At 31.9% G+C, this 7938-nt stretch overlaps 1 long non-coding RNA gene across 4 annotated transcripts; it reads left to right on the top strand.

The window, feature by feature from the left end:
* Window positions 1–1797: 1797 nt before the first annotated feature.
* LOC107842918 lies at window positions 1798–6791 on the top strand. 4 transcript variants are annotated; one of them, XR_007053179.1, is made up of 6 exons: window positions 1798–2994; window positions 3646–3763; window positions 4953–5215; window positions 5451–5613; window positions 5772–6462; window positions 6566–6791. It is a non-coding gene; the product is annotated as an uncharacterized LOC107842918 (long non-coding RNA). The 4 variants fall into 4 exon arrangements; XR_001666197.2 differs by lacking the exon at window positions 3646–3763 and having other exon boundaries at window positions 1799–2039; XR_001666199.2 differs by lacking the exon at window positions 3646–3763 and having other exon boundaries at window positions 1799–2994.
* The last annotated feature ends 1147 nt before the right edge of the window (window positions 6792–7938 follow it).

Raw genomic sequence — 7938 nt, 5'->3', positions numbered from 1 at the left:
ATGCCTAACCATTGTAACCTCACTTTCTCCATCTTGTCCTCCACCAAAGCCACTCTCATCTTTTCCTGAATAATCGTATTTCTAACCATATCCCTCCTAGTAAGTCTAAACATCCATCACAACATTGTCGCTACGAGTTTTATCGCTACCAGAAATTAGATCTATGGAAATGAACTTTTTAGTGAAGGTTGAAAATATGTTGCTATAGATTATCTATGGCAATGCTTTCAACCATAGCAAAAAATAATTATTCTGCTAATAAGATTTAGTGTGATGACCATTGCTACTGAAAATAAACCGTTACAATAGGTTTATGTAGAGCAACGATATTGAAACTGTTGCCAAAAAAACATTTATGGCGCCGCTTAATAAAAAAACAAACCATTACAAAAAATATATACATTGTTTATTAATTAGTTTCCCTCCATAATATTTCACAGTCTGCCCAAATATTTTTCAGTTTATTAAGTTGCCGTTTGGCCATGAAAACTAAAATTTTCCGGAGTTGGAGTTGGAGTTGAAATTGGAGTTGGAGTTGTGTTTGGCTATGTCTTTTTTGAAAATTTTTTTTGACTTTTGAAAAAACTTTTTTACATATGATTTTATGCCCTAACTTTTACAAACTATCAAAATCACCCAACTAAAATTTACCTACAAATGGAAAAAGAACACAATTAGACACTGTTATAAAAATAATTACATGTACATGGCCATATTTAATGAATTTCAATTATGACATATATAATATTTACATTAATAGTCGTTTTCTTATAGTTGAAAATTTTAAATATGAATATTATATTAATAGATCACTGCTTCCTGTTTTTTAGGTAACAAAGATTATCTTTCAAACAAATTTATTTTTTTAGGAATTTATTTAATTTATTTCCATCATTTTTCATTCCTAAAAAATAGGAAATGATGAGTTGTTATTAAATTTTAGGATGCCGCTAATTTATTTCTTTAATTTTTTTATACATGAAAGATTTTACTATGTGTGAATAAATTATTTCTACATAAAACATGCTTTGCATATTTATGGTATATTATATCATACACCATAAATATATAAATATGCTTAGCATATTTCTTTATACTTTGTATTTTTATATATGTGTGTATATGGTATATAGATGGTATAAACTTCATATATAATGTACTTTGTATATTTATATTATAAATATGCTTAGTATGTTTATTAATACTTTGTAGATTTATTTATGTGTGTATATGGTATATACATTGTATAAACATTATATATAACATACTTTGTATATTTCTATTATAAATATAATACTTTATATATTTATGGGTATAAATATAATACTTTACTTATTTATGGATATAAATATAATACTTTATATATTTATGTGTATAAATATAAATTAGCAGTAAAATAATGTCTCAAATAAGGAAGAAAATTGAATAAGCGATAAAAATAATGATGTGAGAGAAAAAGAGATATATATTAATTAGGATAGCATTAAGTTTGAAATTATAATTATCTTATTCTTTAAAACTGCTATATATAATATTAAAAAAGTAATATTATAAGGAGAGTTTTATGTAAAAATTTATAATATTAGGGTTATATGTAATAATAATAAAAGTTGGAATTGGAGTAAAATTATGAAAACAACAAAAACCAGTTTTTCCTTTTCAAAAAAAATTTTCGAAATTATTTTCCAAATTTTCATGCCCAAACATCATAATTTTTAAATTCGAAAAAAAATTTGGAAAAAAAGGGAAAAAATTTCATGGCCAAATGGGCCCTAAAACACTATTTTTCTTTCTCAATAAGCTTAACAATTTCTTTCCAAAACCCTAACAAAAAAGAAAGTGTTGAAGATCGTCTTTAACCCTGTTCGCTTACATCTTCCGATCAAAAAAAAGAAATTCAAAGAAAGTCTGTTCACTGTGTTTTACTATGTAAATTGCAATGGCAATTGAGAGCTAACCCATTTTGTATCCATTTTGTAATGATTTTATTTTTCATTTTCCAACATTGAGAGATTATGAGTAACCAACATTAGATTAAGGTAATGATTTTGACCTACTTGAGAGCTTACGATTTTATTTTCCATTTTTCAACATTGAGAGTGTACGATTTTGTTACTCTTTAATCTCTTAGGGTAGTTTGTTGTTTTAGATCTAACCCACTTACTATTTTGGGATGTTCTTCTTCAATTTGGAAATTTTAAAGTTATTATATTCTTCTCGATTTCGATCTCAATTTCCATTTGGAGATTTTAAGGATAGTGTGTTCTTCTCAATTTTGACCTTATTTTCGATCTTGATTTCAAGTTAAGGTTAATTTTCTTTTCTCCCACATTGAGAAGTGGGAAAAAAAATTATTTATGTTAATTGATTTGTATGTATATCTATGTGATGCTCTCTCTATATAATTAATCTGTGTATATATATATATATATATATCTATGTGATGCTCTAAGATATTTCTATGACAAGGACAAATACACCCAACATTTTCACGTCACATTCGGAAGTTTGAGACTTCACAAGTTGTATAGCGATATGGCATGGCAATGTTTCCTAAGAGGCAGCGATATGTCATGGCAAGATCATTTGTTGAATTTAATTGATAATGATGAAGCTTTTTGGTGATATTACTTCTGCATAAATTGAAATCACAATTAACAGGCAATTGGATGAGTAGTTGTTATCTTACCCAATCTATCTTGTATTTTGTTCAATGGCTTTTTTCCCATTGCAATGTAATGAGCCCTGAATCTGATCATATCTACTCTGTGGTACTTTCATTTCTCATTGCAAAATCTATTTACCATAGTTAAGTTATATTTATTAGTTTAGTGCGAGTAATTCTTTTGGGAACATATCCTTGACAAGCTTTGTGTTTGGTCATTCTTTTGTTGGTTTCTTTGGTGAAGTTATACTCTTTGTATTTCTCGCTATAATACCATTTTTTAAATAAGTACCGGCTGAGAGGAACATGGGATTGATGCAGGTACAAAGGTAAAACTCATATCCTAAATCGGCCGGTTAATTTGCCTGCAACTCAACTATTTGTGTCTATTTCTATTACTTATTAGTAAAATAAATTTATGCGTAAATCTGTCCATCAAGACTTAAATAACTAAGAAGAAATTAACTAACTGATTTAGTCACAGCTGAATTTTGAACCTTGATCTCTCGTGATTTTTATCCATTTTATTGATGCTAATACATATTTTTAAACTAATCGACACTTTTTTTTTGTTAATTTTGAGTAGAAAACTTGAATCGTAAATGTAAATAGAAAAAGTGGTGCTGGCATGGGGCCTTAAGAGGCTAGATGTTTAATGAATACGGAGTGTTCTAGCTGAGACAACAACTCAACTGGACTTTTGTGTCTGTACTGTTGGTTTATTTTCTCCATTTTTTATTCAAGGGTTCAAGTTTTCATATTTTACATGCGATCTCATTTGTTTGACTATCGTGTTTCAAAGTCACTATATGAATTTGGTTCCATTTGAACTTAAGTATTTTTAACACTGGATATACATAATAGGGCATTTTAATTTTTTACAATCTGAAGATTATCTTTCAAGTCAATTCTCTCTCTGTTGGATAAAGTCTTAGCAGCTGTTATTTTCATATAGTTTCATCTCTTTTCCCTTGATCTAGGTTAGCATCTACTAAGTGTGTATCCAAGGGAAATGTCTTGTATTGGATACTTGGACTTTCTTTAGAGTTGGTAAATAGATGAATTCCTGGATATCACGCTATGACTCAAAGCTATACTGTATGGTTTTCTTCTTGGAAATTTCTTCTATCTAAATCATGTTTTATGCTTCCATCATTTCTTCATCAAGAAGTTATTGTGTTTTAGAAATTCGATGTTGAGTTGGATTGTAAAATAAGTTTTTTCGTCACACTCTAGAATGTTAGTTATGTATTGGTAATTTGAGATTTCTGATATAGGAAAAGAGCAGGCCATTAGAGTAGCTTGGAGAAGTATGCGATAGTGTCAAATATAGAGGAACATCTAGAGTATATTGACCGCTAATTCCATAAACTGCAACATAAACGGGTCAAAGAGGGGAAAAGAAAATGGTTTATCGATAGCAGTATTTACCTTTTTGGTTTTGCTTCATCTAGTTTTATCCTTGTCATAATATTAAGCATCTTCCTTGGCACTTCAGAGTCCGTCACTTAATGTTTCTTGTGACTTCAAGTAATAACTCTTCTTTTTGAAAAAGAATTTGTTATTCATTTGAACTTGAATTTACTTGTACCTTTAAACAACTTTTCGTGTTGCGATGTTTAACTAGCTACACTCCTGAATTTCCACACCTCTCGGTCCAGATCTTAACTGCCTCATAGGGTTTGAGTTGCAAAAGGTGGTTCAGAAGTGCAAGCCTGTTGACATCACGTCTTTCCATCGTAGTAGTGTGTTCCATATCTAATACTCCCTCACTTTCAAAAACTATGACCTACTTTTCTTTTTATTCTGTTTCAAAAGAATGACCCTTTTCTATCAATAGGTTAACATCCTTTCTAATTTGTGTTGTATGTAGTCTCTTAATGTTGGTAGTGCTGGAAACTAGTCTTCTTTGCATTTGGAAGGAGGATTTGACTTGGAAATAGGTGTTAGGATTTGTTTTTTATAGTCTTACTTTAGTTGGCACAGTTACGCGAGAGTCTCGACTCTTGAGATAAACCCATTTTAAAGTTATTTGTCACTTTATACATTTTGTTAGATGAGGTCTGATATCTAAAGATATCCATGAATCACATTTTATTGTTTTAATTTTTGAAAGGCTAAATCTTCATTTTGCCGACACTTTTGACAATCAGTGCTTTACTATTGGTTGCTAGTGGTTGAAAGTTGTGAACCGTAAGCTTGTAGATTCAGTTCATATCTATAAACCATTTAATATTTTAATCTTTGGACTCCATTATAATGCCACTGTTCTTTGTTGTTCCTGCAGATACCTGCCTCCAGAAATTGCCTGTCTCACTAATTTGGAGTGCCTGGATCTTTCATTCAATAAGATGAGGAATTTACCTATTGAGATAACCCATCTTAACTTCATGCTGTCACTGAAGGTTGCTAATAATAAATTATTGAAGTACCTCGGGGTTTGTCTTCTCTGCAAAGATTAGTGAATTTGGACTTTTCTAACAATAGGTTAACATCTTGGAGAATCTTGATCTCCTTTCAATGTATAATCTGTAGAGACTAAATCTTCAGGTATGTGTTACTGAAACCACGATTTCTTTTTAGATTTATTGCTTTTAGGCTTCTTCTCTAGTTTCTGTTTCTTTTTCCCCTTTTTGATAAATGTTTATAACATGAGAGGCATCTACTCTTAATCTTGATAAATTTCTCGCATCTTAGTGGAAAAAAAACTGAAATGTATTTGATTCATTTGTCTATTAGAATTACGTTATTCTGACTCATATATCTTCATTTAAATTCCCTGAAGGACAAATAAATTCTTAGGTGTTGTTCCATTTCTTCGAGGGTATGCTGCAATTTGGAGGGGAATTTCATAGATTTGTCCAAGGATGACTTCACCAGTTCATCTTCAGAAATGGACGTGCTTGAAGGTTATGATTAGGAGGAAACCTCTGAGAATTCCCAAAATGGTGAGTTCTTCGATATCTCTCGTCTCCCCTCCTTATTTCTAATGCTCTTTCTGTGTATTCTGGTTCTTTAGGATCTTGTATATTGCCCTTCCTAGGAAGTCTTGTTTAGAAGGGTAGCACCTTTGAGAAGTCTGATGTGTAAATTATTAATTGTGCAGGAGCTTCTATCATATTGTCCGGACATTTATGTGGTTCATCATCCAATCATAGATGTTTTTGGCCTCAAAAATCGAGAAGAGATGGAAACGGCAGTATTATTTGTAGCAGAGGGCTCGTCAAGAGAGATTAAATAACAGCAGGATATGTTTTGCCTGCAAACATTCTGAGCTAATTAATGATTCTCTGGTGGAAGGCTCATCAAGCATAGTGGATGACGATACAGATGATAAATAACTATTTTACTAAAGAAAATGAGTGCAGACTCATTGGCCAGTGTTGCTGATGAACGTATCAGATTAAAGGAGGACCAGTATGTAGAAAGATCTTCATGTGTTGCTTCTGACTCCATTGAAACAGGCATAGATATTTAGAATTGTAAAAAATGTGATGCTTCAGTAGGTTCTCATTCTGATGCTGCTGATTTGGTCGAGGGAAGCTCGTCTTCTGAGGTGTCCAATAATCCTCCAAAATCGAAAAGGCACCTCGATGGGGTCATTGATATTCAAAAACCATGCAAAACCCGCAGACCAATAGATCATTCAACGGAATCCTGCAAATACAGCATGATTTCTTTCTGTGTATTGATGAAGATGTCTTTTATGACTCCGGACGAGATCGGCCATTTATGTCGCTTACGAGTTATGAGCAGAAATTGCAGATGGATTCACGGGAAGTCATTTTAATTGACAGGTAACTTCCATGTTTGCTAGCCATTAGTAGTTATGGCTTTCAACTACAAACCTCAGTGAATCTATTGCCTCTCTTTTAATTTTTCTTTACTTATTTTGTTCAGGCAAAGAGATGAAATGTTGGATGCCATTGCCCGACGTGCTCAAGCTCTGATCTTTCATTTTAATCAGACCATGGTCTGTCTAAAGATAGAGAACATGTTTCTATGTAAGAACTTAACTAATCATTTGGGTACTTAATTAACATTTTACTTTTGGATTTAGATTACTAGTTTGTTAATTCCATATTTTGGATTATGTGATTATTAAGGAATGATTTTTGTTTTGTTATGTGTATAATTGTTTATTATAATTTATTATGTATGTAAACAATAATTTACAATTTGTGTGACTATTTTATATAAATTGTTGAAATTGATATTTGAACTAGTTATAACATGTGGTAACAATCGTTGCAATAGATTAATAAATCGTTGCGATAGTAGTTAAAAATTGTTGCAATAGGTAGTCAAAAATCATTGCAAAAGGCCATCAAAACTGTTGCAATAGGTAGTCAAAAAATGTTGCAATAGAATAATAACCGTTGCAATAGGCTTTAAAAATAGCTGCAATAGATAGGAAAAAATCGTTGCAATAGAATTATAAAACTGTCGCAATAGCTTCTATTGCAGCGGTTTATCATCGTTGTAGTAGAATCTATTGCAACGGTTATGAACTGACATTATAGGTGAAAAGAGGTGTCCCAATAGAAGAAAAAATAACCGTTGCTATAGGTTGGTCTATGGTGACTGTTTTTACCAACCGTCGCATCAATTGTTTCGATAACTCTATTGCAACGCTCACATATAGGACGCTTGCTTAACCGTTGTTGTAGAGCTATGGCGGCGGTTGTTATGCCTATTGTAATGATTTTTGAATTGTTGCCATAGGGGTAATTTCTAGTAGTAGTACAATATCATCAGCAAATAACATACATTAAGGTACCTCCTATTGAATATGCCGCGTCAAAACATTCATCACCAAGAAAAATAAAAATGGGCTAAGACTCAAACCCTGATGCAACCCTATCAGAACATGAAAGTGCTCCCAATATCCTCTTACTATCCTTACACGTGTCTTTGCATTGTTGTATATGTCCTAAATCGACTTAATATACACCAAAGGAACCCCTCTAGCCCCAAGCACCTCCACAGAATCTCCTTTGGGACTTTGTTATATGCCTTCTAAAGATCAATGAACACCACGTGCAAGTTTTTATTCCACTTCCTAAACTGCTCCACTGATCTCTTCATGAGGCAAATGACCTCAGTAGTTGAATGACCTGATATAAAATCAAATTCATTTTTGGAAATAGTCACGATCCTCCCTAGCTTCAACTCTACCACCCTTTCCCAAACCTTTATAATATGACTCAATAGCTTGATACCCCTATAATTATTGTAACTCTGAATGTTCCTCTTGTTCTTATATAATGGAA

This window comes from Capsicum annuum, chromosome 1, assembly GCF_002878395.1.
Source record: "Capsicum annuum cultivar UCD-10X-F1 chromosome 1, UCD10Xv1.1, whole genome shotgun sequence".
NCBI lineage: Eukaryota > Viridiplantae > Streptophyta > Magnoliopsida > Solanales > Solanaceae > Capsicum > Capsicum annuum.
This window is presented reverse-complemented; position numbering and strand designations above follow the sequence as displayed.